This window comes from Sminthopsis crassicaudata, chromosome 4, assembly GCF_048593235.1.
Source record: "Sminthopsis crassicaudata isolate SCR6 chromosome 4, ASM4859323v1, whole genome shotgun sequence".
Classification (NCBI taxonomy): Eukaryota; Metazoa; Chordata; class Mammalia; order Dasyuromorphia; family Dasyuridae; genus Sminthopsis; species Sminthopsis crassicaudata.
Window position 1 is genome coordinate 201,035,797 of NC_133620.1, and position 26,967 is coordinate 201,062,763.

The window sequence follows — 26,967 nt, forward strand, 5'->3', positions numbered from 1 at the left end:
AACCAATCAGATCATTTAAAAACTCATACTTCAGATGTATAGTTTCTTCTGTGTAACCCTTATGAAATTTTAAATTTTTTTCTACTCCATTTATGTCAGTGTTAATAGTTCTATACTTCCATAATATACATCACATACACAGAAATTTATTTTTTCACTTTCTCAAATTAAAGCATATTTACCAAATAATAATAAAAATGGCATAATATTTTCTAAAACCAATTAAGTATTTCATAGAATGATGCAATACATATTTAAACAATAGGTTCACAAATGTATGTGTCTGCAAACATGCACATATGCACACACACAAACATTTAACATTAAGCCATGGGAGATTTCAAGTTAACAATTTTTGTGAATATGTTATTAACTGCATCAACAAATATTAACTTAATTACTCCTCTAACATGACATATTTGTAAAAAGTTTTAGAACTTGATGTGTGATAATTTAGTCAGTTTGCAAACATTTATTAAAGCTCGACTATATACCATGTCCTGTGCTAAGTAAAGCAGATACAATAAAAATAAAGGCAAATCCAAAATGAAACAAACAGAGCATCCTCCCTGCTCTCAAGGAGTAACAGTCCAGTGAGGTAAATGATTATTGAAAATGTGGTATATAGAGAACAAATTTGAGATAAATAGCAGAGGGAAAGCACAAAAATTAAAGGAATTTGGGAGGAAAACATTCTTATAAAAAAGGTAGGATTTTGGCTGGGGCATGAAGAAAGTCAGGGAACTAGGAGATAGATAAAAAGAGAGAGATTTATAGGAATGGAGATAGCCTGGAATAGAAAAGCAAAGAGATCACTGTCATTGAATTTCAGAGTAGATCAAGGGGAATACTATGTAAGAAAACCAAAAGGTAGGAGACATCAGTTTATGAAAGACTTTGAAGGCTAAATGGAATTTTATATTTGATCCTGGAGGTGATAGAAAGTCACTGAAGTTTTCTGAATGGTGGTGATGGGGTGACAGAACTTTTGGAAGAACAAATTAACAAGTCACACAGAGGATGGACTGGAGTGAGTAAAGATTTGAAGCAAAGAGACCAGTTGGAAGATTATAATAGTAGTTCAGCCATGAGGTGATGAAGGTCTGCATCAAAATGGTCTCAGTACCAGAGGAGAAAAAAAAAGGTTGTAAAAAGAAATGTTATGAGGGTTGAATCAATAGTGCTGGACCAGAGGTTATATATGGGGGGATGAGAGAAAGAGTTGAGGTTGATACCTAGGTTGCAAATTTGAAGGACTGGGAGAATAATGGTATTCTTGGAACACCCATCAACCTTGAAGCTGCAGAGTTCAATTTTGGACATATTGGGTTTGAGATTTCTTTGGTACATCTACTTCAAGATGTCCAAGAAAATGTTGGAGATGTTAGACTAGAAATTAGGAGAGAGATTGGGGCTGGATAACTAGATCTTGGAATTATCAATATAGAAATGATAACTGAATTCATGGGAGCTGATGAGATCACCAAGAAAAATAGTACAAAGAAAGAAGTGATGAAGATTCAGAATAGATTATTTTGGGATATCCAAAGTAAGGAGGTATGACTTGGAAGAAAATTGATTAAAAGAGACTCAGGACTGGTTGAAAATGTAGGAAGAAAAATGCTAGAGAGGAATGTCATCATTTCCCCATCATCCTGAGGATTAACACTTTTTTCCTTTACTCTTCCTCTTCTCCCTGAAAATTATGGTGTCCAGGGTTGATGGTTTTTTTTTTTTTCTCCATAACCATCATTTTTTGACTAGCACCCAGCTAGTGATGATGAAACCTTATTATTATCACCTATGTCTTGTGGATGATCCATAGTTACAAAACCACTTGTAGTGGTTGGTTACTTGGTGTGGTTCTGAGTGACACAGGATCAAAGTAGTATTGCTATATCAGCTTCTATGATGCTGACACAATATAATTAAATATTAGTGAATTAAAAATAGTACCACAACTAGAGAAAAGATAATGTCTATTAAGCTGTCAGTATCTATAGGCCTACAGTAATGAAAAAGTAATTAGCATGACCTCTATGACAATAGTTGGCAATCTTGGTTTTACTTATGACAAAGTTATCAACACCATTAACATTTAGCTTTAAAAATATAAATTCTCTAGTTAAGGATGACTCAATGTGTATAAAGTATGTTTAGAATTCTAAAAAAAATTGTTTCTTTTATATACAGCAATCCTATCTCCTTCCCTGGGGTGTAACAAGACCAAACAGAGGCAATTTAAAAAATCTTACCTAGTGGATTCTAGAAATATGTGTGGATCTAGAGGGATAGCAGATGTGAGGAGGACAACTGTGGGCATTTCCCCAACATCTAGGCCTAAAGAATATGCTAATTTAGATAGGAAATATATCTCAACACTTGGGAAAATGAAGATATAATTTCATTTTTTCAAAACATGGTATCAGGGATGGAGAGTGGTTGAAGTTAAGAGCAGCATGTCATGTTTCTCTTTATTGGACAAATTCTAATGAAGAGTCTGTAGGGAGAGGAGGACAAAAGAAAGGGTAAATAGTGGAAGCCACTTGACTTGGTCTACCATTTGAACTATAATACTTTTATGTTTGGTAGCTCTGATTATTCTAGAGACAAATTTCAAAATTGGGACTGGCAATGAGAAGTAAAAGAGATGATATGCCATACTTTTTTACTCTCTAATTTCCTGAGGCAAGTGAGAATTCTCCTTTTCTTCTTGACATTATTTTTGATCTTTGTCTTCTTTTTGAATCACTTCTTTCATTGTGTCATGGAACATTTCATTTCCCTCATTAACTTGAAAATAGAATTACATTCCTATAATTCTTCTCTTTTTCCTTTAGGAAGGAATACTAACTTTTATTGTGAGCACACATAGATATTATGTTCAAGGTAAAAGTAAAAATAGAGAATGGAACTGTAATTCCATTGATATAGGGAGTTTCCAGATGTCAGTTGCCAAATATAGACACATGCACACATACCAAATCATTAAATTCCATTGGCAATGAAGATTATCACATTATTTGAAATTTATAAATTTAAACCGTTTCCAAAGTATCAAGAGATTAAATTACTTATCCAAGGTTCCATATTCATTTTATGTTAGAGATGGAACTTGGACACTTCTTCCGTGTTCTATCATGCTGTCTCTATTTGTTATGTGGCATCAATAAAAATACAAATACACTTCACTTTCTGCAACAGCAATCTTGCTCTTCCTAATTACTTGAAATACATTCTAGTGTTTTATTACATTTTTGGTTAATCTGTGGGGACCAACTACTTCCAAATGACCTCTTTGTAATGTGTGGTATGAAAACTGAAACAGATAGAGAGCCATCTAATTTATTTTATCTTAATGTTGCTTTCAGAGCTTTCTTTACACTTTCTTACTTTGTTTAAGTCTCCTTATTTATATGCAGCACCTTTTCAGTATTACAAAATTTTTAATTTCTTTTATCTTAAAATTTCTCCAACTATCCCTTTATTTTGATTGTATTAATAGAATAGCAGAATTTGAAAGTTTCAAAGGAATTCAGTGGACAGGTAATTTGAACCATTCATGAAAAGAATCCCTCTTATGCTTGTAAATCAGTGGCAAAAATCAAATAGAAATAAGACGACTGAAATATACATAAAGATTCCAGAGGCAATTTATTGGTTTAGAAAATCAGATAATAGTTCTGTGTTTTATTGTATTTTTGTTAAATAGTTCCCAAACACATTTTAATTTTGCTCTAACATGATTGGGAGTCATGCTAGATGTGTTAGAACATGGTGGGAGTTCTATGGTCACATAAATGAGACCTCGGATGTAAATGACAAGTAGTCATCTAGCTCTTGCTTGAGGACCTTCAAAAAAGGGGAAACTAATCAACACTTAAGGCAACTACTTTAGGACAGCTCTAATTTTTAAAAAGTTTTTTACTAACTTTTTTTTTCAATGTCTTAATATATTTCTTAAAAATACTCTATTTTTTTCAGAGCTATACTAACATATTTCAAGCCACAAGCTGTCCTGTGGCCAAATTAGTATAAGAAATATTGATTTATGGTCTTTTTATGAGTCAAGACCTTGGGAAATTATTATTTTCTGTTCCAAGATGTAGCTTATATTGGATTGTAGGATTAGTCAGTAGTCTTATAAAATATATTTTATTTTTATTGAGTTCAGATTTCAGTCTGTTTTTTCTCCCTACATATGAAAAAAATACTTCTTCCTTTTTCCCAAGTTTACATGAACCTTCTTTACTCTTAAATCAGATTTTGGTATGCTATTCATCCACAGTCTCTCTTCATGTAACCAAAAGTAAGATTAATTCAGTTGTGTTTTGGGATTTCTAATTATTAAATGCATATAAACTTAAATTTAAAAAAGCCAAAATTTTTTGATTGACAGTAGAGAACAAACGCATGGACCCAAAGCAGAAAATGCCTTACTAATCTGTAGTGATTAAATCTTCCTCAAACTCTTTTCTTTCTTTTTTGGGGGGAGGCAATAGAGGTTAAATAACTTGCCCAGGTCACACAGCTAGTAGGTTTTAAGTGTCTGATATCACATTTGAACTCAGATCCTCCTGATTCTAGGGCTTGTGCTCTATCCACTGCACAATTTAGCTGCCCTCTCAAACTTTTTCCCTTTCTTTAATTTTTAGTATTTTGTTTTTTGTGGACTTTCTTTGGTTGGTTTGCCTACATGCTATTTATTCAATATTTATTGTATCCCTAGTGGGTGGAAGAAAAGGCAGTTCATGAGTTAAGCTGAAGAAGACCTTTTGGAAACTCGAGTAATGTATAGATATTAAGCCTTTTGGAAATCATATTCTTGAATTTTTTTCTTTAGTGAATTTATGCAATATACAGTGATAATTTTTAAAAATCTTAAATGAAGTATGGGTAGAAACTGCAACCTCATTCCTAAGCTCCAGGAGGAGCAGAAGAAAAATAGGTCAGATAGAACATAAACCAGAGAGAAAAGTGTTTTTGCACATATCAGTGTATGTGTGTGTATGTGTATATATTATATACAATGTCCTGTTCTTTAAGTGTGTTGCATCATGCTGGACACAGAGTAAAGGGCTTGATTAATTCTTATTGATGAACTCCAGGGTTCTCTTGCTAATTCATTAAAAGAATGATAGGAATGCTTTAAGGGAGAAAAACAAGGAGGAAAAAGAATCAAAAGTAGAGTGGCATTCCACTCTATGCTATCCTAGATCAGGATCTGTAGGATACAAGAATGTGACATAAAAGAGGGAGGCAAGAAGAATAGCTTTGCAGTTTTTTCTGTGGAAGAAACTGGACTCTTTGAGGAGGAAGTTGCTGTGTTCTGAAGAATGATAATTAGTTTTCACAGATGTCAACTGAAGGAAAGCCATCAAGTACTAGTCTCAGAAAAAATAGACAGATCATAGTGTTGATTTCCTGCTAAGCAGCCTTGAGCCATATATTGGTTTCAAATGAGCAGCCAGGATTTATAATTCCTTATAACCAATGAATTCAGGATTTCACAGAAAGCTATTAATAAATTTTGCTAATGAAAATCTTAATTTTGAATTTAATTATTAATAAAATATTAATTAATTTAATTTAAACACAATAAATAGTCATTTACCCATATGAACTGACTCAAATTATTTTTTAAAACATTTTTGAAATATTTACTGAACAAGGAAAATTGTACACACCAAGTTTTCATAAAATGTTACATTCTATCATCATAGTCTTATGGATAGGATGGGAAGATATGAACTAGATGATCATTCAGTTAGGTGGATTTAAAACTGGTTAAATGATTGGGCCTCCCAGAAGTGACCAAATAGACGTGTTTCCCAAATTCATAATCTAATTTACTTATTTTGCAAAGACATTTGCAGCATGTTCCCATAGTAATATTATTTTTGTTACTTCCTTATATTTTTATCCCAAAACTCTTCATCCTGCATTTTTGTTCCCTCTAGTTTGTTGACCTGAGGGAAAGATTGATATGTTGTGCTATTCCACTAATTTTCTTCCTACTTCCTGTTATCTTTCTGAGTGCTAAAGAGTTGCTTCTATTGGGAGTAAGACTAGATTAGATCTTACATTAAAGTAATCACAGGGGTAGCAAATAAATAAGATCAAGAGGAAAGAGAAACCCTATTCCCTGTCTTTTCCAAATTTTTTTCAAGATGTTCTTAGAGAAACCTGTTATTAATTTCAGAGCCTCAGTTTACAGGCTTGATTAGTTGAAAATTAAAATAAAGGCTTTGGAACATGCACTAGTGAAAATGCAATATACTGTGAAAATACTGAAGACAATGTCTGGATTTCAAACCATGAACATTCTCTTTTCTATGGTTGCTCATATCTGCAGTCATTCATGAATATAGTCCTATTGTTTCATGATTCTATTAGGATAATCCAGGGTTAGTTAGCATTTGTACCAGGCATTTGTGAGAGAAGAGAAAGAACTTACCTCATTACAAGGTTATTTTGGTCCTATGTTTTTTCAGCATTAAATAAATTAAATTCAATAGTATTTTATTTTTCCAAATGCATGTAAAGATAGTTTTCAACATTTATTTTTTAAGACTTTGCATTCCAAGTTTTTCTTTCCTCCTTCCCTTCCCTTTCCCCTCCCTAAGTCAGCAATAGATTAAATATGTGCAAATATTTTAAACATATTTCCCTATTTATCATGTTGTTCAAGAAAAGTAAGACCAAAAGGAGAAAAAAATCCTAAGAAAGAAATAAAAGAAACAAACAAACAACAACAAAATGGTGAAAATGCTATGCTTCAATCCACATTCAGTCTCTCTCCATCACTCTTTTTTCTGGATGCAGATGGTATTTTCCACCTCAAGTCTATCGAAATTGCCTTGAATCACTGCATTGTTAAGAAGAGCCAAGTCCATCACAGTATCCAAAGTTTTATACTTCTTTAGGAATAGTTACAAATTGCTCTCCACAATGGTTGGATCATTTCACAATTCCACCTCTATGCATTCATGTCCCAGGTTTCCCACATCCCATCCAACTTATCTTTTCCTTTCTTCTTAACTAATTTAAGGTGTGAAGGAGAGAGGTATGAAGTGATAACCTCAGAGTTGTCTTAAGTTGCATTTTTCTTATTAATAGTGATTTAGAGAATGTTTTCATATGGCTTGAAATGGCACTAATTTTAAAAAAATTAATTAAAGCTTTTTATTTACAAAATATATGCATGGGTAATTTTTCAACATTGATTCTTGCAAAAATTTCTGTTCCCAATTTTTCCCTCCTTCCCCCTACACCATTTCTTACATGGCAGGTATTCTAATACACATTAAATATGTTAAAATATATGTTAAATCCAATATATGCCTATGACTTCAGTGACTGGGTCCTTTTTGCTGTATTGTGACACTCAGGAAAGGAAGATGGATCAGAAAAATGTTAGATCTTCTTGGACCTTTTAAATAATCAAATAAAATCTCTTTATGTTTTGAGAAATGCAAAGGTAGTAGCATTTTTGAGAAACAAAAGGTCAAACAAGAAAGAATGGGCTTCAGAAACCAAAAATATTTGAGTCAAAGTTTAATGTGCAAAGGAGTGGAGTTTATTACTCCTTAGATCTTCCTTGTTTTCCCTTAGTACTGAAACTTCCAGTGGCCTTGCTAGTTTCCATATCAGCGGTGCTTAGAAATCACTCAGAAGGCTTCAAACATGGAAATGTGTTATATAGAGAACAAATCTCCTGTTTCTCATAACTGAAGCTTGCCATGCACGGAAGTCAAATTTTGAGGAAATGGAATGATTACATCCTCCCCAGATTATACAGCTCAAATCCTGAAAAGATTCTCTGTACTATGATCACAGCATATCTGTTTATTTACCATGTCCCAATACAAAAACTTTCCTCTCAAACATAGAATGTTTACAACAAAACCATGACATCCTCTTTCACCTCTCTTCTACAATGACACTTAAAATGATGGAGTGTTATACAAAGAAAGAAGTATTTGTACTACTCTATTTCTTAGTCAGTATGATATTGTTTTGATGACTGCTGCTTTATAATATAGTTTTAGGTCTGGTACAGCTAGATCACTTTTCTTTGCATTTTTAAAATTAATTCCCTTGATATTCTTGACTTTTTGTTCTTCTAGAAGAATTTTCTTATTATTTTTTCTAACTCTATAAAGTAATTTTTGGCAGTTTAATTGGAATGGCACTGAATTAATTTCAGTAGAATTGTCATTTTTATATTATCTCAACTTACCATGAGCAATTGATATTTTTCTGATCGTCTAGATCCAAATTTATTTGCATGAAAAGTGTTTTGTAATTATGTTCATATAGTTCCTGGCTTTGTCTTGGCAAGTAGACTACCAAACATTTTATATTGTTTACAATTATATTTTTCTTTCTATCTCTTGTTGTTGGACTTTCTTGGTAACAGAGAAATGCTGATAATTTATATGGGTTTATTTTATATACTGCAACTTAGCTAAAGTTTTTAATTGTTTTTGGTAATTTTGATTAATTCTCTAGGAATTATCACTTGCATTTCAGTTCTATTTTACAAAATATTTTTCTTAGCTGGGGTTAATCTAGTCGAAAACTTGACTCCTAGATTCCTATAGTTAAAACCAGCTTGTACTACTTGACTACTTTGTGCTAACTCTAGGTAAGACCGTCTAGGCCCAGTGAGAAAGAGGATTTTTCTGTCTTCACATCCTTCTCCTCTGGAAGGGAGTTTACATGAATGAGATCTTTTCAGGGCCAAGGACATAGAACAAAGAAGGCAGCAACACCATCCTTTGTGAAGCTGGTTTTACTTTTTGACCATTTTGGGCCCGAGGGACATGACTTGTTTGTCTCTTAGTTCTCTAGACCTTGGTTATTGGTTTAGAAATAAAAATAGTGGATTATGACAGTTGTGATCCTCTCAGCATTTAAGTTGCAAATTTCCTTCAATTCAACAATTATTAATTGAATTTTTACAAGAGTATTACCAAGTTCTAGTTTTTGCAAGTTTTCTCATGTAGAAGCTCCTTCTACATTAAGTGCTTTTTTATTTTTCTGTTACTCTTGGTTTTAGGAATTTTTTCCTTCTGTTTTTAAAGTTTCATTTGACTGCTCAAGTCTACTGCATCAGCTTTTTCTATATATCTTCAAATCTTGTGGGTTAGTAGAGCATTCTGATAAGCACTGCATATTAAATTTCCTCTATAGTCTGTGGTCCTTTGCTATTGCTGTGGATAAGAGCCTTTTTGCACCACTGTCCAGAGCATAATGTTTGTATTTCAGTTAGGGAGACGACATGAAAAATATGGTTTTCCAGAGGAATGCCAAGTGTCCTAAATTTACAGTTTCCTCATGCAGATAGATAGACTATATATATATAAAAACCTTCCAGTCTCTCAAAAGTGTCTGCCCTCAAAACATGTCAATACTACTTCATCTTTAGACTTTAGAAGTTAAGTGTGTCACTTAAAGCCCTTGCTCTTTCATTGTTATTTTCATTAAAAATCTGTTTTTCACCTGAAGAAAAAAGAAGAGATGTTGAGAGGACTGGAATTTGTCACATTTATTAAAAACAAATGGGCCAGCTAGCTGACTCAGTGGATAGAGCAGCAGCCCTTGAGTCAGGAGGATCTGCATTCAAATATAGTCTCAGACACTTGTTGGTTATGTGACCCTAGGTAGATTACTTAAACCTGATTGGTTGCTTCAAAAAGAAAAAAAAAGAGCTAGGCATGTTTATCTTGGAGTATAAAAGACACCTGAAAATTATCTTTAAGTATTTAAAGGGCTGCGATGTGGAAGTGGGATTAGACATGTTCTGTCTGGTCCCAGAGGGCAAAATGTGGGGTCAATGAGTGGAAAATAGAAAATACAGAATGACAGATTCAGGTTTAATGTCAGAAAAAAGACTTATGAACAATTGGAGCTGTCCCAAGGTATAATGGACTGCCTCAGGAGTAGGTTCCTCTTCACTAGTGATTTTCAAATGGAAATTTGGTGACCATCTGTTAAGTATTTTGTGGAGGGTATTTTTGTCTAGATACATAACCTCTGAAGTACATTCCAGCTCTGTGAAGGATTCTGTGGTAATTTCCCTCCCATCATACTATCTGATATTATAACTTTGTTTAAGCCTAGATAGCTCTTGTTGCTTGTAAAGATTTGAACCAGTATTGGAGTCAGAGAACTTGGATTTCAGTACTAGTCTGGCTACTCTCAAGATGCTCAAAGAATGTGTCAATCATCTGTTCAACTGAGTTGGATCAAATGAAATATTTGTTAAAAAAAAAGTATTTAATATAGTAGCTGGCACAGTGTGGGCATTATATAAATGGTTTTTCCCTTTCCTTTCTCTTCCTTGTTGAACTTTAGCCATTTTGGTTGTCTTGTTTTCTCATTTTCAAAATGAACATTCTTTTACTAGCTAATTTACAGGGTTGATAAAAGACTCCAAAGAGATAATGCTAATTAAGTACTATACACACATAAAGTATTATTATCCTTTGTAGAATTAGGAGCTTATTCTGTGTCAATCAACATGTTATATTTAGGGATTTCCCACTCTCCCTCCCCCATTAGATTATATATTCCTTGAAATCAGGAGCAATTTTTTTTGCTATCATTTTATCCCTACTGTATGGCAGAATGCATCACAAATTTGAATGAATAACTGACTAAAAAACACAGGCTTAAAAAACCATGATGTAAAACTGAGAAATAAAGTTGGGATTAGATTAAAATTAGTTATTTGACCAACATGACATTTAAATTATTTTGAGTCATTAAAGAAGTAGCTATTTGCAAACACTGATTTGTTTTTGTTATCACTTAATTAGGTTCAATATAGAAATGGCTATGTTTTGGAAATAGATGGATTTGAGGAACTGGTCACCTCTACAGGATAATGCTATTCTTTGGATCCAAAAAAATCACATGACTACTCACTATGTAATGAATTTTTGTGTTACCTCTTATTCTTGGTGATTTGGTTTTATCCATCAAAAGAGTAACACAAAAATTTCTCCTTTATCATGCATTCTAAGAGTATCTGTCTGCTAGTACTAAATAATAGATCCTAACAGGCAGTCCAAGACACTAAAATAATCAATATATGAGTAATTGGCATGGGGATAGTATTAGAGGATAAATGTAGACCATTTTTCTATCCATTTGCATTACATTTGGCATGCTGATGGACACTATCAGTAGAGAGGTCAAAGGCAATGTGTCTGGGTCCTGACCTGCTTTCAGATCTTGGCTCAGTACCATTTCTAACAATAAATTTATGCTTCATAAATACAGGAAAGGAGGGGAATAGTTTTAGGAAAAGAAAACTGTGATTAAAGACTAAACTTATGCCTCTCTCAAGAGAACTTTCAGCTTGATGACTGAGAAAATTCCTTTTTCAGCATTCCTGTCTCAAGTTGCTTTTTATCCCTACATATGAACTCTGGACATACAAAATGAAATACCCTTTACTTTGTCAACTATGGTTAGTGGTTTGGAACTTTATGTTTCCTGGCTCCTGGGAGAAGCCAGTTCATTGTGGAAAGATATGCTTCTATATAGAAGTATTTTTTTTCCTCTTTCATTCTCACTGTCTTTTTTTTTCCTCCACAAAAGTTTTTCTAAAGATATTAGATGATGGCCATGATGTTTTGTGAATTATTCCATTTAATACTGGTTCTTTAAAAATCACAAAAAGATAAATAAAAACTTTAAATAGAAATTCTCCCTTGCTCAGACTCAGCATATCAAATCTCTTCATTTTATTTATTTATTTTTATTTTTTATTTTTTATTTTTTGAGGCTGGGGTTAAGTGACTTGCCCAGGTTCACACAGTTAGGAAGTGTTAAGTGTCTGAGATCAGATTTGAACTCAGGTCCTTCTGAATTCAGGGCTGGTGCTCTATCCACTGCGCCACCTAGCTGCCCCCAAATCTCTTCATTTTAAAACCATTTTTTTAATTAATCAAAGGGCTTATTGTTAATAATTTTTTTTTCCTATGCAACCTCTCCCTCATCCAAATCTACACTTGCTTGATGGAATCATTTACTTGGAAAAGCTTTCTTGTCTGACTTTCAAGACTGATTCTTATTACCTTATTAACATGTACTGAATTAAAATATCTTAATTTTTAACTTAATTTAATAATTTAATAATTCATATTATTAAAATAACAGAAATGACCATTCTATACTTTAGTATTTTTTCCTTTTTCCTTTTTTTTTGGGGGGGGTGTCATGTACTCAACTGAAAAACTTAATAATGGCTTCTTGGCTAAGGCTTGTGTTGTATTGTAACGGGCTTCAGGGCATGTTTTTATTTAATTTTTATTACTACTAATTTTTTTATTTAAACAATAGATAAAATAGAAAATGTGTAATACCTAGTTACTTTTATTGCTCACAACTATCATCTATGACAGATTTTTCATCTGTGACAAATTTTTCATCTTAAAATGATAAGGTTGGACTAAGTGAGTTTTATGGCCCTGTCTATCAAGGAGTTTGCTGAGAAATTTGAACAATTTGCTTTCCACTTTTAAAATGTGTCAGACACATTTTAAAATTTATTGTATATTGTTAATATTTTCCATACCTTTTTCATTGTAGACAATCAACAAAATATAAAAGTCTTGACTTGTTTAATTTGCTGATTTCCGAGGTTTAAATTTCCATTCTGAAAATTGCTTCTGGGAACTGTTTCAAGCTGGGCTCCAGAATGCCCTGGCTATCATCTTTAAATCTCTGATCCTCTGATCCCAGATCATGGTATTGATTATAGCATATCCTCATAGGAAAAGATCATAGAATGTTTAATTAAAAGTAATCTTAGAAATCATGTAATTGGACCACCTTCAATTTTCTGAGACACAAAGAAATTTAAACAATTTGTCAAATACCATTCTCCTAACAGAGTCAGAATTTGACTGCAAATTTAAAACATTTTGTGCCTAGTTCTGGGCTATGAAACAGTAAAACTTAAGAGGACTTCTTATACTTACTGATTGTATGAACATGGGAAAGTCATTGAGCTCTGCAAAACTTTACTTTTTCTTCATTTGTAACATGGGGGAAATTATATTGAAGATCCTAACTCACGGGTTATTGTGAGCATCTTGATAATGGAAACATTAACACACTATTTAAAGTTCCAGTTATTTTTTTAAAGCTGGGAATGACTTTTTGCAAACAAAAATTTTCCAGAAAGGTGATACTTCAAGACAGTAATAATAATAACAAGCACTTTTATTTTGCTTTAAGGATGATGTAACTTTACTTCTCTTATTTGATCCTTACAACAATACTTAGAGTTAGTTGCTACTATTTTCTCCATTTTACAGATGAGGAAACTGAGGCTGAAGTAACTTACGTGACTTGTCTGAGGCAGGATTTCAACCCAGATTTTCATGTCTACGTCTCCATCATTCTGTATACTGCACCACCTAGCTTTTATATGACAAAAGCATGGTGCATCTGTTTATTAATACATCTTAATAGTAGAGGGAGTAAACAATTAGTAATTAGTAATATTTCAAAAAGTCTACATTAATATCACAATTATATTATCATATTTGGTGTGTTAATCTTCTGATGGCATTTTTGAAAAACTAACAATATAACCTTTATGAGTTAGACCCTGTCTGTTAACAGAATTGAACTCTATGAATTTAGGAACATGTTGTGGTATATGCAGTAAAAAAGATCATAAGCTCTACTAAAGACTTGACATTGACATTCATCTTAGTACATAAAGAAAAATGTTTCCTGGAGATGGTAAATGTAGGCGCAGGAGCTAATAACAACAGCTGGAGAGGTGAATGTAAATCTGATGGATTCGTTCTGGATGACATCCTTATACCATTGAATGTGCAAGGCAAGTATTGTGCAGAATTAATATGGTAACATTATATAGTTGCCTTCTCTTATTAGAAGATTTCAATTGCTCATTGAATGCAAAAAGGTTTTCAAAATTTTATTTCACCAGAAGTTAGCCTAGTAGTTAGAAACCTAATGTCAACAAAATGGAAGGCATTAACGGATTTTTGCAGCACAGGTTGGTACTTTGCTTTGAATTTCTCAGTAGGTCTCTAAAAAAAAAGTTATATTCCATTTGCATGACAGGCAAGGGGATTTAAAGAAATACAGTCTGTTAGGTTTTCTAAAAGGTGATAGTGGACTAAAATATCTTTGAAAATGTTTATTTTGAAAATCATTTGATGCATTTGCAAATGTGTGTCCTTTCATTCATGAATGAAATAATGAGCTTAGGATGATGAAAAATCAGATGAAAACAGAGAAAAGCAATGTGTCCTTTCACAAGGAAGCCCTGGGCTAGCACCTTCCCATGAAGATAGACAACAAAACATAAACAGCATTTGATAAAGCTGCTCGAACTGGTATTTAAATTTAATTTTTACTGCAAGCACACTTAGTATTCTTTTTCCACTGGTCTCTGACATGCGATTTTTGAGGTAGAAGGAAATGTTTTTGCTGCCATGGCAACAATACCTTTTCTCTTGCTTTCCTCCACAAACCATAGCTCCTGAGCATAACTAGGAAAATTGAAATGTGGGTAGCTCAGAATGATAAGGCCAAGCATGGTAAGTATTCATCTAAATGAATATTTGTATCACTGCTCTTGCATTCATAGAAAGCTGAAGCTTTCAAGGTCAGCAACTCGGTTGATGGCTTTCAGTGTTGCTAGTAAATGGTCAGTGGGGCATTTATTTATTAAATCCTCTTCATTAGTATGATGTCTCGAAGATGTTAGGAATAATAACACTGATAATATCAATTGATGAAGTAGTACTTTTCAGGTACAATGTATTTCTCTTTCCCTTTAAGGTCTCTTCTAGCTCTAAATTTTATGATCCTTGACTATACACTACTTGACATAAGAATATACTTCAATAACACCATAACATGATATGATATAGCATAATATACCATAAAGTAATACAATATAATATAGCTCCAAGTTATATGATTTTTATATAGCATGTTATAACAATGCAACACAACTGTCTAGGGCACTGAAAAGTAAAGTGAATTGACCACTTCACAGAGTCATTAATGTTAGAACTAAGGTGAGGGGATTTGAACTCCAATTTTTAAAAAATTATTATTTTTAAATTAATAGCTTTTTATTTTCAAAATACATTCAAAGATAGTTTTTAGCATTCATCCTTACAAAACCTTGTGTTCCAAGTTTTTCCCATCCCTTTCCCCCACTCCTTCCTTAGACAGCAAGTAATCTAATATATGTTAAACATGTATAATTCTTCTCTCTCTCTCTTTATATACATATATATATATATATATATATATATATATATATATATATATATATATATACTTCCATATTTATTATGCTGCACAAGAAAAATCAGATCAAAAAGGGGACAGATGAGAAAGAAAACAAAAAGTAAACAAACAATAATAAAAGGTGAAAATGCTATATTATCATCCACATTCAGTACAGACGTTCTCTCTCTGGATGTAGAAGAGTCTCCAAATTTATTGGAATTGGCCTGAATCACTTTATTGTTGAAATGAGCCATGTCCATCAGAATTGATCATCATATAATCTTATTGTTGCTATGTCCTCTTGGTTCATTGGTTCATACTCACTTCACTTAGCATCAGTTCATGTAAGTCTCTCTAGGCCTTTCTGAAATCATGCTCTTTCTTATAGAATAATAATATTCCATAGCAGTCATATGCCATAGCTTGTTTAATTATTTCCCAACTGATGAGAATCTACTCAGTTTCTAGTTCCTTGACACTACAAAAAGTGCTGATACAAACATTTTTGCATATGTAGATCCTTTCCCCTTTTTTAAAGATTTCTGTTAGATACTGGCCAAGTGCAGATACTATTGGATAAAGTTCCAAATTCATCTCCACAATGGTTGGATCTGTTCACAACTCCATCTACAATATATGTGTCCCAGTTTTCCTGCATCCTACATCCCCTCCAACATTTATTTTTCCAACATCTTTTCCTGACATCTTAGCCAATCTGAGAGGTGTGTAGTGGTACCTCAGAGTTGTCTTAATTTGCATTTCTCTAATCAATAGTGATTTAGAGCATTTTTTCATATGACTAGAAAGAGTTTTAATTTATTCATCTGAAAATTTTCTATTCATATCCTTTGCCCATATATGGACTGGAGAATAATTTGTATTTGAACTCCAATCATAGCAGATTCTGAAGCCCCTTTGTATTCTTGTAATAATACTGCTTTATAAACACCATTTTTCATATAGATCTATGTTTGTCTGCAGAGTTCCTAGTACAGAAAGAAATAGTAAATTATTCTCCAATTTCTACTTTTAGTGAGCTGAGTATAGTCATTAAGACATTAAATGACTTGTCCAAGACAAATAGTTAATACATTTTAGAGGCAGGACTTCATACCACATGACTTGTTAACTTCAAGGCTGTTCTTCAATTGACTACCAGTCTGCGGAGAAGATAGAATAGAATTAAATAAAATAGAATAGAATAGAGTAAAATACAATAGAACAGAGTAAATTAGAATAGAACAAAATAAAACAATAAACTGTAAACTGTAATGAATATAATAAAATTAGAGTGGAATAGAACAAAATAGGATAGAATGGATTACAGTATACTAGAACAGAGCAGAGTAGAGCATAACACAACAGAATATAATAAAAAAGACTAGAGTGAAATAGAACAGAACAGAATAAAGTACTATAGAGCAACACATATCAGAAGAGAATAAAACAGAGTAAAGTAGAATAGAATAGAACAGAGAAGAGTAGAATAAAGTAGAACAGAGAACAGTACAGAAGAAAATCGAACAAAGTAGAATAGAACAGAATAGAACAGTACAGAGTAAAAGAAAACACAATAGACTGACATACAGCAGAGTAGACTAGTATAGAATTGAATTGAATAAATTAGAGTAGAATAGAATGGAATGAAAAGAAAAGAAGTAGTCTAGAATAGGGTAGAAGCAAAGTAGCATAATTCAGAATAGAATAAGAAGGAACATATATTGTCCAACACATTTAAAATATTTTCAATGGCTCTGTGTGATAGATTATGAAAATATGAGTGTTCTCATTTTACAGATAAATAAATTGAATCTCACAGAGTTTATGTGACTTGACCTACACCAGTCAGTTCACAGTTAATAGAATTGTAACTTGAATCTAGATCCTCTGAGTCCAAGTGCAGTTCTTCAAAACTCTTTAATACAGTGTAAGAACAGTGGAAATCATAGAAAAGAGATTGAATATTGTCTTGTGAGTCTGAAGAACTGGGTTTGAATAATAGTTGTGTCATTTAACATCTAGGAGATTGTGGATAAGTCACTTGGAGATAGTTCTAAGACCACTGTGAAGATAGATAGGATTTAAAAAAAACCCAAAACTATGTTATTATATACAAGGAAGTTCATGGGACAGATGCAGAATATTAATGTACTTCCATAGTTCATTGCAGAAATATCACTGAATAGTGCTTTTCAAAGTTTATTATTAATTTTAATTGCTATTGATAAGGCAATGCCACAATTTATTTTCTTTTATCATGCATTTCATCAGTTTTTTATGCTTACGGAACTGATACTAATTTGAGATATGGGCTCAAATTTGACTACGAGGTAACTTAGGCCTGAGAGATCCTCATATCTATTGTTCAAGTGATTATCAGTGAAGATGACATACAATGTTCAGTCAGGTCAATGATCATGAAGTGACTCAGATGATTACTCCAGTAGGTTAAAGACAGTTTTAACTTGTTTTGGACTATTACTTCTATTGTTCTTTTCTTTTTCTCTTCATTCGAAAGGAATGCTCTCATTGTATCCAGCTTATATCTACATGCCTAGTTAAAAGACAGCTTTATAGAGCTTTCCAATGGAGTCCTTATGGCAATAACAACAGGAATACATGATAATATTTTATCATTTTAATAACATTAAAAACTAAATAGATTCATCACATAGTGCTTATATTTTAGTGAATGCTCATTCATGTTTGCCACTTGAGAGCTGGGATTTTGCTCAAGATTTCATAGCATCCCATGTACTCAGTTATGCAGGGTAGATGGTCAATTACTATTTTTTACTTTTTAAAAATTCTCTTAGAATATCATTGAGAATAAAGTGAAGAAATGTGGGCTGGAAAATAATAAAGATGGATACATCCATGTACCCAAAGGATGTAGATTAATGACACCATGTCACCTCAGAGGAAAGTTTTCAACAATTTGCCACTGTCCTCTGTCCTTGGTCCTGGTCAATTGAACATTTTTGACCAGTGATTTAGACAAAGATACTGCCAGCATGCTGATCAAATTTTAAGTTCACACTAAACTTAAGTTAGGAAGATGAGAGAAACAGGATGTCAACATTTTTGACAGACTGTAATGATAGATTGGTTCCAATAGGTGATGTTTAAAAGAGTTAAATGTAAGGTTCTGTATTTAATTTTTTTTAAAAATCACATACAATTCGACAGACTAAAATAAATGGTTGATAGCAAATCATGAAAAAGTAAGTTATATTAATTGGCTACAATTCTGTGACATAATATAGCCTCCTCCCCAAAATCTCCAGTTAAATAATCTATTATAACCCTATTTTCCCTGTATTAGTAGAAATGAGTCTTCCTTAAGAAGAAAAAAGTAATAATACTACTGCTCTCTCTTTAGATAACCTGACCTACTGTGTTCATTTCTGAGTCCTAATTTTAGGACAAACATTGACAAACTGGGAAATGTCTTAGAGAAACTAGTGTTGTGAGAGGTTATAAAACATATTAAATTAGGAATTATTGAAGACATGAAAGATATTTATCTTGAAGAAGAAAATATTTAGGAGGATTAAAGTTACTGCCTCTAAAAATCTGAACAACTGGCATGTGCTAATTAAATAGTCAGCATTTCTTTTATAATAATTCTGGGAGTATACATGCTATAATTATTCCAGTTTTCAAGATGAGGGAACTGAGGTACAGAGAGATTAACATGGTTTGTCTAGTGTCACATGGCTTATACAAATTGAAGGTAGCATTTTAACTCAGATTTTCATGACTTTAGGTACAACACTCTGTACCACCTGGTTTCTGTAATGTGATAATTTTAATTTGTGAAATATAGTTTTGATAATATGGTTATGAGTGATAGCACTCCAATATGGAGTAGCACTAATGGCTATGCAAATGACAGAGAGACTACACTTTTCCATTGTCTTGACTTATTCTGATCCTGTGTCAAATATGTAAATGACTCTACCTCTTCATTGGACAAGGCTTCCAGTCACTGAAATGATTCTTCCAACACCTATTTCTGAGATTCCCAGTTTTAAATTCATACCCATACCCAATTTCTGGTCCTGATTAGGAAACTCTCCTATCTGAGCCTCCAGGTTCCTGGAGAATTTTCCCTACCATCTTGCCTTATTTGGAATGCTCCCTTCCTTATCTGGTATCAATTATCAATTACTTGGTTTGAAACTAAGGGCATTAAGTTATAAAATTTTTATTTTCAGACCTTATTGAATTCGTACTCTATTGAAAACTTTGCCAGTATGTGATAGAATATCTGTGTTGCCATATAGTATGCATGTGTGTATGCTTTTCTTTTGCCTACTTGCAGCATCACATATTTGTAAAATTTATTCTTGTGCTAAATTCCTAAATACCAATTTTCTATAAATCCTCAAACTGAAGACTTTGATATAACCCATGTTCTGAGTCCAAATAAAGCAGATTTGATTTATTCTGTGTAATTCCTGAGTATGACAGTAGGACCACTGAGTAGCATTGATGGGAAGGAAGATTTCAATTCAGAGTAAAAACTGGAATGGGATAATTTTAAAGTGATTAAATTGTCTATCCTTAAACATAGTCTGGTGGTAAAGTCTCTGTCACAGATATGGCAGAATGGATTCCTACATAGGGGAATAAATTTTATTAGATGATAATTTTCTAATTCTGAGATTCTATAATTATATGATCTTTTAAAATTTGGCAGCTTTTAAAAACATTTAAGTTCAATAACCATTTATAAAATTTTAAGCATTTTCTCAGAATACGATGACAAAATCTGCCACCAAGTAGCTTACTTTCTATTGAGAAGGATTAATATTTATATAACATTCAAAGTTTGAAAATGTTTTATGTATGTTATATCATTTAATACCTAAAACTTACTTTGGTTATATAAGAACATTTAATGGACGCTCTTTTTGTTTCTAGGCTTTTAGCATTTTCTTCTTTATTCAAGACTCAGGTCTGATGCTATCTGCCTTAAACCTTGCCTCGATGACTATGTTCTCTTCTTAGCAATTTGTCCTTACCACTCCTTTTTCTATATTTATCTGCATATGTATTATAATTCTTCAGTAAAATGCAAATGTATAGGGGGTAAAGACTATTTCCTTATTGTCTTTTTATCCCCACCCACTAGCAATATGCCTTGCCTGTAATAAAATTTTACTCTATGCTTGTTGAATTGCTGAATTATACTGTGGGATTTTGAAGATCATCTTATCACATCCCTTTCTTTTTAAGATGAAGAAACATAACCTCAGAGATGTTAAAATTCTTTCAACAAATAAAGTAATGTACATTGAGTCAGGAAGGCCTGGGTTTAAATAACCTAAAAGTGCATTAAGATTTTGTGTATAGATACATACACACATATGGGCACATATATACACTCATATAGATGTGTATAGTTATACATGTATGATTACATATGTCTACATATTCATATAGTACAAGTCTCTAAATGTGAATAGTTAATTATAATTTAAAATAAACACTCATGAAACATGAAGAGTGGAAATTTTTCTCATTGAAATATGTGTATTTACAAAGTAGTTTTATAAAATATGCCTCATACTATCTCTATAAGCAATCACTTATCTTATTTACTTCTCATCCTGGCTCTAATCTACAGACTTAGAAATCCTATTGATTCATGAAATTTAAATGCTACAAAGTCTAATGCTGGCTACATTTCCTTAGTCTACTAGATTTGAAGACAGTTTCCTACTAATAAAGTTAGTAAACAGGATAATAAATGATGCTATCTGTTTTATGAATAATGTCAGACATTCTGTCCTTTTCCACAATTGATTTTCATGGTTTTGGAAGTGTTAGAATAATAAAGAGGAAAAAAAAGATTAATGCCATTTGGCCAAAAATGATAAATGACTGTTCAGTGGATTGACTTCTGATTCAAGTCATTGCAAGCTGATTTTTAGTTAGTATTCAAGAGTGTTCAGGAGATAGGGTAAACTATTAGGATCCTTATATAAAGAATCCTAATATTAGCTTCATGATATTAGATTTCTAATAACAGGAGTATTAGAAACTTTGGGGAATGTCATTTTTCCCTTCAAAAGAATAATTTAACTTTTATATTTCTGACATTCATGCCAAGACATCTTAAGGGCACCTTAGGAAGAAAAAATATTATAATTTAATAATGCATTCCCTTTGCCAAATGAGGTAAGAAAAGACAATGCTGGAGTTGGAATTTGGATGAAATGGTTTCTCTAAGTAGAGTGCCAGAGGAAATTATGTAAGTGTCATAGTAAAAGTCAGATGGGCCCAGTTACAAAAAAGTTGGCTGAAAACAGGGAAAGGGAAGTAAAATAAACTTAGATTCACCGCAGTCACATTGACAGAAAATTTTAATGGGGCTCATGGACCAAAAGGAGAAGAAATCGATTATCTGTGCATTAGGCTCCTAAGAAAATGTATATATTCATTCAGTTGAATATATATATATATATGTATATATATATATTCAATTGAAATAATGGTCATATCTTGATTCAGAAGTTCATAGTAGAAGAAGTAATATATGATATTATGATAATGTAATAGTATATAAAACAGAAAGCATTATTAAGAAGATTATTGGGTGCCCATCAATGACAGATATTCTAGAATGGAAATTGCCTGTGACAAAAATCTATTCCTGAAATATAAAAGAAAAATCCAGGAATAGAAAGGTATCATTTTCTTGGAAATATACTTAATGTTGTTCAGTAGGAGGTATGCATATAATTGGGGAAAAACTTTTCACACAAAGTTGATTTTGATTCCAAGGTTAGTCAACTTGTTATTCTATTAACCTTGTAGATAATTTAAAAACAAATATTTGGATTCCTTGGAAGCATTTTTAAATGAATATTTATGACTTAAATGAATAAGTAAATTTTAAATTATTTACTATGTGTGTAATCATGCTTGGTACTATGTTCTAATTGCTGAGTATTTAAGTACAATATCTAAGACAGTCCCTGCTCTCAAGAAGCTTGTATTTTAATATGGGGAGATAATATATTTAAGAGAGTGGTGGCCAGGGTGGGATGTGTTAGTTTCGAATGTTACAGAGACTATAGTCAGAGCCATACAGAGAAAGAATGACAAACTATTTCCAGGAATAATAACAATGGTAATACAATTATGGTTTTAAAACTGGAAATGAAAGAGGTAAGACTGAGTATATGTAAAAAGAAGTCAGATAAACAAAATAAATCATGGTTGCAACCCTGGCTTGGATACAGTGGCCACTGAGACAAGTTCCATTCAGGTATGAGGATCTAGGGTTAATTCCTTTATATTGCAAAGAAAAACCAAGACAATCACTTTAATCATTTCCAAAAAAGGTGATGTATAACTGAATATATGCTTGCTGACAGTAATAATGAGACTTTCAGAGAGTGTTATAATTCTATCCCTGTTAACAATAGAAAGATTTTGTTCTTTGGGTGAAAATGAAGCTAGTCTACATAATTAAGTCAGCACTTAGATAAATGAACCAACTTTTCTGTGTCCCAAAGGAAAAAGTCCCTTTTTAAACAGCATTATCTACAAAGTAGCATCAAAATTTAGAAATGTACCCCAATTTTTTTTCTTGCAAGTTTAGGCTTAATGTACAAGATAGATTACTGTGCAGCTTTCATGATCTTAATTATCATTTGTCCATTAAAAAAAAGTTCTTTCACCTCCCCTTACTAAGCCATATCCCACAAATCCCCAATATTTCTTCATTAGTAATTTGCTTATCTGTAGTCCTCCACAGAAAAAAGTCAACATCATGCTCCACAAGTGCTTTAATTTGGAATATTTTCGCTTTTGGAAAAAAAAAAACCAAAAGAGAAAACAAAACAAAAAACAAACAAACAAAAAAAAAACCCAATCACAATTGAGTCAAGTTAGAAGTAAAGGGATAGCATTGCAGAGTATGAGCTATATGGAGTATAATTATTTTGAAACAGAAGAAGTCCAACTATTGGTCTCAGATACTAGAAAAGAAGATAGTATCTGAGAGGTACCAGGGAACAGGAAACTAGGAAGGTGGTTTAGGAAAAATTATGCCATCATATGGGATGGCAGAGACACATGAGACATGGAATGGGGATAGAGATCACCACAGAAAGAAAATATATGTCTCTAGGGAAGAAGGATGAATCTTCATATAAAGGCCCTTAAAACCCTGTATTCTGCATTCTTTAGGTCTTAGGTCCATTACTTTTTGTAGTTCTTATATGTGTTATAAAATTTCTTTTTTGGTTTACTTTCTAAGAGTGAACATTTACAAAAAGCAACAGTATATTAAATGAGGGTGGTAACTTGCCTGGTCTGGTAAAAGTATCTCTTAGCCTCAGGAAGTCTGAACTCAATCATGCTTTTATTATAAAAGAATTAAACCTAGCTTTAGAATATTTAACAGTAAATATTACACATCTGGATCAGTTGGTTTAAATACTTGACCATGTTCTTTTAAGAGATTATTTGCCCTTGCAGCCCAATTGGATAATAGCCAGTTTTTCTAAATGGTGAGCAGATTGATGAAACTGAGTAACACAGTCTAGAAAAAAAGGAAGCTATTAGGGCAAGGAAGAGTGATAATGGATAATTCTTATTCTTAGCATAGTGCTATATGAAGGATCATGGCTATCTGTTTAGTATGCACTATACAGTTTTAAAATGGCTCAAGGGAAACCTGAGATTCATTTTGTAGGATGTAATTCTGGTATTTGCTTTGGGGGTCTTACTTAGATCTCAGGCAATTCACTTTGTCAGTGGCTAGTAAGAGTAACTTATTGCATTTATATAACACTTTAAAAGTTTGTCAAGAGTTTTACATTTTTATCTCATTTGGGATTCACAAGCATTGTGAGATAAGCACTGCAATGGATAATAATGACATTTATATGATATGAATTTATATAAAATATTATTTTTTTTAAAACTTGCAAAACACTTTGCATCAATTATTGTCTTTTGTGCTTAGAAACAACCCAGGGAGCTAAATCCATAGGTAATTATTATTCCCATTTTACAGATTATGAAACTGAAGTTTAGGGAGGATAAATTATTTGCTTTATTTCACCCCGATGATATTTAAATCTTTATGCATTTGGCTTTATATCCAATACTCTATACCACACTACCCATAGCTTGTCAATTTGACTTCTTTGATAACTTGAACCTAAAATGTTGGACAGGTGCTACATATCAAAAGATGGAATGAACACATTTTTAAATTAAAAACAATAACTTGTACAAGTCTCTCTCTTTTTCTTTTTGGGAATGTTGCCCAAATCTAAAAGGCAGGGTTTAGAAAAGAGGCAAAAAATATAATTATAGGAAGTGATTGGAATTGATTTTAAACATCAAGAAGTTGTGAGTAGGGATTTAGCTATATTCATGTAAATGAAGCTTTTAGTAAATCCTCTTTCTCTTAGGCCTTAATTATGAAAATCCTCTTGAGCTTTGCTTTGGGCTTTGAGCTATAATGCACTCTCCCAACAGCAGCAATTTTCTGTTATCACAGGAATCTGGAGGTTCCTTCAGCTGGATGCCCAGAAAACTCTGTTGGTGCTATACTCAGGGTCAATTGTTCCTTAAACTGCTTTGAGAGTCTATTCAATATGACAGCCCAATCAATCATTTTGCTTTTGGTGCTGATGTAATTCTAAGTAGTAAAAATCATGGTCCAGTGAATATGAAATGAATAGGTGATTTTCAGGACTTTCCCTATCACTTTATGACAGTTTACTAGTATTTTCAAAAATTAGGAACATTCAGCTCACAGGAGGCTTTTAACCAAACATAGTTAGATTTTCTAGAGAATGAGGCTTCTAGAGTGATACTTGGAAGCCTATGAAGTAACAGCAGCAACAACAAAAACGGAAAAATAGTAAAGGAAAAGAAGACCGAGGAAAGGAAGGAGAGAAGGAAGAAAAAAGAGAGAGGGATGAAGAAAGGAAGGAAGAAAGGAAGGAAAGAAGAAAGAAAGGAAGTTAAGGAAGGAGAAAAAGCAGAAAGGAAGGAGAAAGGAGAGAAGAAAGAAAATGAAAAAGAGAAGGAGGGAGGGAGACTATAAATTTTATTTTTCTCTCTTATTTTATTTACTTATTCAAATTTTTTGTACATATCTATGCACATATGCATGTATGTATTCAAAAGGGAAATTCTGGCATTCTAGTTTTAAAATTTCTGGGAATGTATACTCCAAAAATCATTTCCCTGGCTATAAAACCAGCGTCCAAAAAACCCATGAGGAGTCAACAGATTGTTGGGTTGGGATCTTCCTAAAGCTTTTAATGTTCCTGAAATCCCTTAAACAAAACAAAGCAAAACACCTCACATCTTTGCTCTACTACTTGCTGATTGTATAAGTACAAGTAAATAATTTACCTTTGTCATCTTACTTTCCTTATTTATAAAGGGGGAAGTTGACCCAAATGATTCTAAAGCCTCTTTAAGCTCCAAAATCATATGATTCTAATGACTGATATAATGCTTTGAGATTAACAAAGTATTCTCCTTAAAACAGACATGGATGATGTTTCAAATATTAATTGTGACCATTTTACAGATATGAAAACTAACATTCAGTGATTTAAATGATTGCAACTATTTAAATATTTTTTTTAAAAAATGAATTGATTTTAAATCACTTATTGGAGCTGGTGTTCATTGAGCATCCAGTTGTCTGACTACCTAAGCAGGTTCTTGCTCTTTCAAAGCTTCTTTTGAGGAATATCTGAGTTCTTCAAGCTTAAACGTTATTAGGATTCAACCTGGCTATCTGAATGACCTTTACTGTATCTAATTTCTTTTGTAACTCAGTTTCTCTTATCTCTAAACTATAGAAATCATGAAGATACACCTTTTATAGCTGTCAAAAAATTAATAGTGTCAACAAGAATCCCCAATGAAAATGAGTGACTCTTTTCCAGTTCTAAAGGTCAATAGTTAGGAATGCCAGTCCTCATTTGTCCAAATGAAAGAACCATGGGTTTGTGGTAAAAATGTTTGGTTAACCCACAATTTAATGGAATTATCATGAGAAAAAGAAGGAAAAATGGTAACATTTTTGAGTCCCTTCCTAAACTTAGAAATTTAACCTAATGTGAGACTCTGTTTTAGTTGAACATATGTAAATTCTTCATTCATCTTACCTTGAGGACAGAATTAAAAATAAGGGATGAAAATTCCAATAAGGCAACTCGATATAGGGGAAAAAAAACAACAAACAAACCTCTCAATTCTTCCTAATAATTAAAGAAGCCCAGAAGTGGGATGAGCTGCTTTAGTAGGCAATGAATTTCCTATTATTAGATATCTTCAAGTAAAGGTTAGGTTGTCACTTATTCAGGATGCTGTAAAAGTAATTCTTCTTCAGATGTAGGTCAAGTAAATAACCTTTGAGGCATTATATATCTTAGAGAGTTTATGGTTTGTGATTTGTGTAAACATAATCAGAATATTCTAGTTCCTGACATGGAATGAAGAAAAAAAGTTGAATCATACCATGGTACAAATTGTGACATTGGTCCATCAGTAGGTATTTACTAAGCACCTATTACATATCAAAGGGATACAAAAAAATGTCCCAGGATTAAGATACTCTAAAAACACAGGGCTGCTCTATGATTATTGCCATTCTTATTACATTAT